Below are 9,157 nucleotides of genomic sequence, written 5' to 3'. Positions count from 1 at the left end.
CGCATGCACATGATTTGGAAAATTACCATATTTATGTATATCATGTCATAGAATGCCATAATAAAGAGCTCCATTTTAGATTTCAAAGAATATCACTGAAAACAAAGAAAGTTAAAGTAACATGAATATAAACCAATCAGAAATCAGCACACGTGCATGCATGTCCGTGTATTCATTTCTTATGATTGAAAAATGTAGGAACTTCTATTATATACATAAACTCTGAATTTCATCTTCTTTCCTTAAAAACTAAAAAAGTTATAAATACTAACAACCTTAGCCAATCAGATTTAGCATTCGTGCTTGTTCGTATTTTCTAGATTTCTCGCATATATATTCATATCGTGCTTTATGATATATATCAATGTTTTAAATTTCAAAGAAGTATATTGAAAAGTAAGAGAAATAAAGCCTTCAAAGTATTAGCCAATCAGATTTCAGCACACGTGCATGCATGCACTTGAATTCAGTTTTGATAGTAGCTTAAAGTAAAAATCCATTATATGATATCAACATCATGTTATTTAGACAAAGAGTGTGAAGATGAACTATTTCGCTTCAGTAATATATTACAAAATATTGATCATTAAAGAGTTATTGATTGTATACTTTCGGCCCCTCTCGGCCCTTCATTTAAGGGGTCAGACCCTTTTTCTTGATATCACCTTAAAGCTTTCATGATTTTGAACACTTTTTGTTCAACAACTAGTCAGAAATTCTTTTTCGTTTCTGAGATATGTGCGAAGGATGTATTTAGGGACCGGCCCTTCAAATCCCTAATGGGGACGTTTAGCAAAAAATGAAAGGTTGCATATTGTTTAGAACATTATTTTGAACATCTTTTGTTCAACATTGCTTATCAAAATATTTCCCGCTTTTGAGATATAAAGCGTCAAAGATTTAGCATTCTGGCCCCTTTTGATCCCTAATTATGTAACATATGATGTGAATTTCATAATATATAGTTGTAAGTTGTTGGGATAAACATTTTTGCTTCAGTAATGCATTACAAAATATTGATCGTTAAAGAGTTATTTATTAAAGACTTTCGGCCCTTTTCGGCCCCTAATGTGATAAGTCATCCCTTTTTCTTTCATATCATATAAAAGATCTTGTAATTCTACACAATTTCTGTTTAATATGTCTTAACAAAATACTCATAGTTAAAAAGTTATCGTAGGAAATGTCTCTAAAATTCACTCATGATTCGTTCCCTAAATTTCGATCCCTACCGAGCTTCCATACTAAGCACTTCCGGAAAATTTGAAAACCCAGGTGATCAATGGCAACATGTCCTATATCATCGCTGAAATTTTCAGCACTCTAGCTTTAATCGTTTTTTAATTCCATTGCAGACAAGGAGGTTCTCTGAATTTTGATTAAAGGTCGATAACTTCGGACCGGAAGTGAATTTCAAAAAAATGAGAAAAAACGTATAAGGTTCAGGCAAAGATACATCTTCCCTGAAATTCTCATGTAAATCGATCGAGCCAACTCCGAGAAATCTTCTGCACAAAAATTGTGAAGAAAACAAAAATAATAATACTAGATGCGATATCTTTGCGAGCAACGAGTGGATCTTCCGTCCGATTTTTGATAAGATAAGAATTTGACTGAGATTTTCCTTCAAATATAATGATATATATAAATTGTTAAGGCGAACAATTTTGCTTTAGTAATGTTTATTAAAATATTGATCATTAAAGGGTTAAAGATTAAAGACTTTCGGCCCTTCTTGGGCCCTAATGTGAGAGGTCAGACCCTTTTTCATGATATCATCTTAAAGCTCTCATGATTTTGAATACTTTTTGTTCAACAACTAGTCAGAAACTCTTTTTTGTTTTCGGGATATATGCAAAAGAAATATTAAGGGCCGGCCCTTCAAGTCTTAAATGGGGACGTCAAGCAAAAATTGAATGAGTGCATATTGTTCAGAATATTATTTTGAACATCTTTTGTTCAATACTGTTTATCAAAATATTCTTCCTTTTGCAAATATATTGCGCCAAAGATTATGAAATCTGGCCCCTAAACACCCCTTATTGCATAACATATGATATCAACATCATGTTATTTAGACAAAGAGTGTGAAGATGAACTATTTCGCTTCAGTAATATATTACAAAATATTGATCATTAAAGAGTTATTGATTGTATACTTTCGGCCCCTCTCGGCCCCTCATTTAAGGGGTCAGACCCTTTTTCTTGATATCACCTTAAAGCTCTCATAATTTTGAACACTTTTTGTTCAACAACTAGTCAGAAATTCTTTTTCGTTTCTGAAATATGTGCGAAGGATATATTTAGGGGCTGGCCCTTCAACTCCTTAATGGGGACTTTAAGCAAAAATCAAAAGGTTGCATATTGTTTAGAACATTATTTTGAACATCTTTTGTTCAATATTGCTTATCAAAAGATTTCCCATTTTTGAGATATAAAGCGTCAAAGATTTAGCATTCTGGCCCCTTTTGATCCCTAATTATGTAACATGTGATGTGAATATCATAATATATAGTTGTAAATTGTTGAGATAAACATTTTTGCTTCAGTAATGCATTACAATATATTGATCGTTAAAGAGTTATTGTTTAAAGACTTTCGGCCCTTCTCAGCCCCGATTTTCAGGGACTAGCCCTTTTTCTTCATATCACTTTAAAGCTCTCGTGATTTTGAACACTTTTTGTTCAACAACTAGTCAGAAATTCTTTTTCGTTTCTGAGATATTTGCAAAAGAAGTATTTAGGGGCCGGCCCTTCAACTCCTCAATGGGGACTTTTAGCAAAAAATGAAAGGTTGCATATTGTTCAGAACATTATTTTGAACATCTTTTGTTCAATATTGCTTATCAAAAGATTTCCCACTTTTGAGATATAAAGCGTCAAAGATTTTGCATTCTGGCCCCTTATGGTCCCTAATTATGTAACATATAATGTGAATATCACAATATTAAGTTGTAAATTGTTGAGATAAACATTTTTGCTTCAGTAATGCATTACAAAATATTGATCGTCAAAGAGTTACTGATTAAAGACTTTCGGCCCCTCTCGGGCCCTATTTTGAGGGGCCAGTCCCTTTTTCTTCATACCACTTGATAGCTCTTATGATTTTGAATACCTTTTTGTTCAACAACTATTCAGAAATTCTTCTTCGTTTCCGAGACCTTTGCAAAAGAAATATTTAGGGACCGGCCCTTCAAATCCTTAATGGGAACGTTTAACAAATTTTGAAAGGTTGCATATTGTTCAGAACATTATTTTGAATATCTTTTGTTCAATATTGCTTATCAAAAGATTTCCCACTTTTGAGATTTACAGTACCAACCAGACCCAAGCTGACACCCAAGCAGTCCCAGAAAGCAGTCCGCGGGACTGCTCTGGGACCGCTGTGGGACTGCTCTACAAAGCAAACCCAGCAGTCCCAGCAGTCCCAGCAGTCCCTGGGACTGCTTTGTTCACCCATGCGTGAAAATGATTCTGAGTGACAAGAAAGCCCCGCCCCTTGTGTATTCTGAATTTGCAGGTTTCATTTTGTACAGTAGTTTTATTTACTTTCAGCAGAGAAGTGTTAAAAGTAACATTTATCTATATACACAACACTGCACGAGTCACTTTCAAAATACAATTCTCAAAGTTCCAGGCTTCGTAATTAATCTCTTTGCTTATTCGCCTTTATTTATTACTCAGTTTGCATATCAATTTACTGAAAAAAACATGGATATCTGAAAATAACAATAAAAATAAAATTCATAATTGTTCAGAAAAAATTTAGTAATAGAGAACATCTTTACCCTTTTAAGATGGTTCAAGTGTACATGTGCAAGTCGGAGATGGAAATACTATTGAAGTTTATTGTGGCTCATCGTTCAAGGGCTCTATAACCGTGGTACATATAGGAAACGACAATAAGCTTAAAGCTGAACACGACTCGTAAATAGGCATACGCCATTTTCGATATTACTATCTAAGATATCAGCACCAGGGTATACTCTTCCCATTCGTTACACCTGACTGCTTTATTGTCGTGGGGATCGGCGTGAAATGGCGACTCGTGTTCGTGCTGGTTATCTTGCATTACTTCTGCTTACATTTTATTGCAGTTACGTATATTTGTGTTTGTTTGTATACTGCACTAACCTGTGCAACTGTTGTAAATCTCCTTGGTATCTTACTATCCTGCGGTAGACAGTTATTTTTGTCGCTACCAAGTGCTGTATAGCATACGTCCGTCAACACCGGTGACAATTGATTACACTGAACAGTGACCAAGTGAGCGGCTCTATATATAGGGGCCCTCAGATATAGCAATAGTCCAATCGAAAATGGCGGACAGATTTTTTTTACGAGGCGTGTTCAGCTTTAATATACTGTACAATTTAGTAGACGATCGTAAAGTCAAAAACACGTCATCAGGGAATAGAAAGTTTTTTTAATTGGACAATCAATACATATCGTTAAAAACTAATATCATTAGTCATTGTCCAATATTGGCTGTCCTACTTTAGTAAATAGTGCGAATATGCGCTCTGCTTAGTTTTAGGTAATATATCACGTAGCTTGAATATATAAGTAAGTTGGAACCAGACACAGCTGATATTGTAAAATAAAAAATGTTTGAAATGGAAATATATTTGGATGTTTTAGTGAAAGCTGTCCTGCGCTCAGACAATCCTGCATTTTCTGCCATGATAGAACATGCGAGTAACTTGAACATTGAGATCAACGAGCTTCCCGCTTTAAAAGGCAACAATAATTTTATAAAGAAATTTGAAAAAGGGAGCCTTGTTATAGTTTTTATCAATAAATACAAAGAAACACTGGAGAAAAGCAGGAAGGTTTCATTTCCATTCACACTTGTCATGGAATTTTGCAGAATGTACATGTGATGCTGATGTTCTTTTGATAGATTTATTACAAAACCTTTCCAGCTATGATTTCACAACTGAAGGTTTCTTTTTAAAGATTTCTTTTCTGTAAGGGAATTCTAAATTTTATTTTTTTTTTTAATTTAAAGTCAATAATAAAGTAAATTATGAGATGTAGCATTTTTTGAAATGAAATATATAATAATTGAAAATTTGAAACTCGTGTATGCATAAATCCTTTTAGATTAAGTTTTTAGCATTGTTTTCATGCAGCTAACGACAGAATATGGGTGATGGCAAAAGGGAGTATTATTCATCCAAAGGACATCACATTTTCTTCCTTGGCGAGTATGCTGACGGAAAATATAGATGAAATAATAAGAAATCTGAATTTTCAATTTGAAAAAATCGGAGCGCTGTGAAATCCAAAGCATAAAAAATGTTGGGAGCTGTATAAACCTTATTGTAAAAACAAAAGCTTGCCTAAAGTATGCCAGGTTGTTGGCAGACGATGGAGTTATTCTTGCTCTATTGAAAGGTGTATTGTTGATTGCTAATCTGATATCAAAAGTAAAACTAATGAGAATTGGAGTCGTTATTGATACAAAACTTGTGCAGAACCAGCAGAATCAGAAAGAGAGTTGTAAGTTTACACTTACTAATTTTTATTATTAAGGCGTATGAAATTAACAACTTACAAGCATAAGATCTTTTGATGAAAACAGTTATATGTTTACAGTATCTTTTTCATATTTAAAAAAAAAGCGCAGGAAAATTATGTGGAGTATTGTTATCTGTGCATTTTATGATAAAGATTATGAAATATTGAACTATTATTCATTTGAGTACGAAGAGAACTAGCTTGTATTCCAGACACTCTAAAGCCAAATCTTGAAAGTTCAGCCCTGGTAGTTGAGTTGCGCTCGGAATCAACAATCACAATGTCAGAAGAAAAGGGTGCCCTTCCACAAATATTCACAAGTGTGATAGAGAAATTAGCAAATGCAGATGGAGAAAAACCAAGCAGATTGAAAAAAAAAGTTGAAATTAATGATGGAAAATGTAGGTTTTTGCAGTATAATTATTTCTAAAGACAAAGTTCTTTTTTATTTTGGCATCATGTATGTTAATTTTGCCAGAAAGTTTATTCTGCATAAATATATTAGCTGAATTATCATTCTGGTAATGCAATAAATATCTCACATGTGTTTTTTTAATGCAATATATTCCTAAAATTGATATACGAGGGGTGTTCAAAAAGTTCGCGAACTATGTCTATATTTACAAAACCACAATTCAGCTCAGAATGAAATTTGGCACACATAGAGTCATACACATATTCTTTAAATTGCAGATGTTATGTAATGTTTTGCTCCATGCTTGTGACGTCACAATATCAAAATGACGTCAATATATAGGTGACTTAGGACAAAATTTGTTGATTCAGTCGTACTCGAGCAACGAACGCCTCTTAAGTTTTACGTATATCTTGGAAATTCTTTTGCAGTAGCATATAATAATTTGTTCAAAGTTTATGAAGACAAAAGACTTGCAAGAAGTTCAATCATTATTTGGATTGATTGTTTTAGTGAAGAAAAATAGTTGGTTAAAAATGATGGTTGTTCTGATGCCCAGTGAAAGCAAGCTGGAGAAGAGATATGTCCTTAGTTGAGCAATTTGTTATGAAAGATCGCCAAGTTACAGTATGAAATATAGTTGAATATCTTAACAATAATATATTAATAAACCCCTAAAATACAGTTTACTTTAGACTTTAAATATATCAGATATGATAAAAAGAAGGCGCTCATACTTTATCCAAATTGGATAAACGACGCTCACAAGACACAAGACTCGGGTTGTGACGGTCACCATGCTCATTCTGGGAAAGGATATCTTTATCCACCATCTTATTGCCGAGATTTGGCATTTCCGACAAATGGATTGTTCTGTTAAAAAATCAACTTGCATGTAAAGAAATATAAGACTCAGAAAAATCTTTTAGCTTCTGTCAACAAAATGCAACGAAGCATGTCACGTGACCGCCTGGATCATGTGATTCACGCATGGGCAGAACGGTGGCAGACGTGTATTAAAATGGGAGAGGACTACTTTTAAAAAAATGAACATTGAAACCTAAATTTATTTCTTTTATGGAAGTAATTCAGTCAGTTAGCGAACGTTTTGATCACCCCTCGTATTCGAACGAGCTCATTCTTTATATATATGTATGGGCACTAATCTGCAGTTTCTCTCGGTCACTATCAGAAATTAAGTATTTTGGATGTTCTTGGATATGTTTTCACGGTTGACAAGGTGAAGAAATAGTAGTAGTAGCTATCGACATCGGTGCTACCTTTTCTGGCTACGCTTTCGCCGTATGTGATGAACTTGAAGAAGAGCCAATAAAGATACAAGTTTCTACCTGGGATGACCCAAGTGGTGAACTTATTTCATTTAAAACACCAAGCAACATTCTCTTGGACGATGATAAAAACCTTGTTGCATTTGGGTTTGATGCAGAGAGAAAGTATTCTGAACTTGCAGAGAAGGGATTACACACGAGTTTCTACTACTTTCGCAGAATCAAGATGCTCTTCACCCACATTGCCAAAGAAAAGGTACCCATTTGTTTTTTTCAATTGTTTTTCAATTTTCACGCTGATTAAGATTAATAATTTTTCATCAAGAAGTAAAGCTCCGTAAGTACTTTAATGATTGTGATAAAAAGGGTTAAAGCAAATGATGAAGGGTCTTTTTTTTCTATATGATGGTTACATACTGCGACAAAATTCAATTCAAGCGGATTTCTTACATGTACGTTTACGAATAGATGTATGTGTCAAATGTACTGTTTTCTTTTTTTATTTACCTTTTAGCAACTGACAAGTCTGAAAATAGCTGACGCTTCGGGGAAGAAATTACCAGCTGAGCTGATCTTTTCACACGCAATAAGATACCTCAAAAATCATTTTGTTAACACTGAGGAAAAAAGAAGAATATTTAACAAAGAGGATGAAATAGCATGGATCATAACCATTCCCGTAATGCAGAGTGCTGCTGCAAAACATTTAATAGAAAAAGCGGCAAAAGAAGTAATATTTTTATGACTAACAAAGTAGTCTTAATGATGACGATTACTCAAAAGACAAAAATTTAACAAATCCTCAGAAAGAAATGAAAAATCGTATATTGCACATTCATTTAAAAAAAAAAATAGGTCAATAACTAATTTTTTTATGCTAAAGGCCCCTGAGTATTTATCGGAAAATACCTCAAATTTTTATTCTATTACCATTATCTTCTTTCTTTACAAAACTCTGGATAATGAAATATATTGAAATTAGAACACTGCTGCTAAAGTAATACGCAATAAGGATGTGATCAATTAATTTGTTAATAACTCCGGTCCGAATTTCCTTTATCATTTTCAAATTTTTACCCATTTTTAGGTCACCTGAGTTTGTTCAGGTGACCTATTGCTATCTGTTTTCGTCCATCGTCGTTAATCGTGCAATGTGCGTTAACATTTAAACATTTTCAGCTTCTTCTTTGAAACCGCTCATCTAATTTCAACTAATTTTGGCAAACAACAACTATGGGTAAATGGGAACAAAAATTGTAAATTTCATAGTGATTGCTCCCTGGGACCTGAGGGGTGGGGCCAAAACCACTAAAATGAAATGTATGGAGATACGAACAGTATTCAAGCTCAAAATTCCATTAAACAATACAAATTTTGGAGCAGAGCAAACACGGACCTCCAAAACATCAGAGTTGGATCAGGTGCCATGGAGGAGTGAGCATACCCTTCCGACCGGTCACACCCGCCGTGTGCTCCTTTTCATGATCGGGAAATAACGGAAAAATCCGTCGACAATTCAGTGTGAAATAATGGCGTAACAATTAGTATAAAAACGTCAGTCAGCATTTGACTTAATGATAAATGTATTTGCTGACAAGGTCATTGTATAGACTATAGAACTTACGAAATTAATGCAATTAATGCTATCTTTAAAAATCTTCTTCTTTACTCCTGGACTTCAAGCAGTCAAACTGTTGGCATGCTTGTAATAAGTATTGAGTCTTCTACTAAAATTGTGAAATTCATGGCCCCAGATTCAGGGGTTCTGGTGCTAGGACGGGGCTCTCTTGAACATATAGTGAAAATGCATTATTTCTTAATAATCTTCTCCTCTGCTCCTGGGTATTAAGGAAACAAATTAAATGCCTAATTATGATAAGAAAGGGTGCCTCTTCCAAAATTGTAACTTTCATGGCCCCTTGGTCAGGAGT

The sequence above is a fragment of the Saccostrea echinata genome, unplaced genomic scaffold (genome assembly GCF_033153115.1).
Source record: "Saccostrea echinata isolate AGI-Se365-2 ecotype Australia unplaced genomic scaffold, CSIRO_AGI_Sech_v1 ptg000018l, whole genome shotgun sequence".
Taxonomy (NCBI): domain Eukaryota; kingdom Metazoa; phylum Mollusca; class Bivalvia; order Ostreida; family Ostreidae; genus Saccostrea; species Saccostrea echinata.
This window is presented reverse-complemented; position numbering follows the sequence as displayed.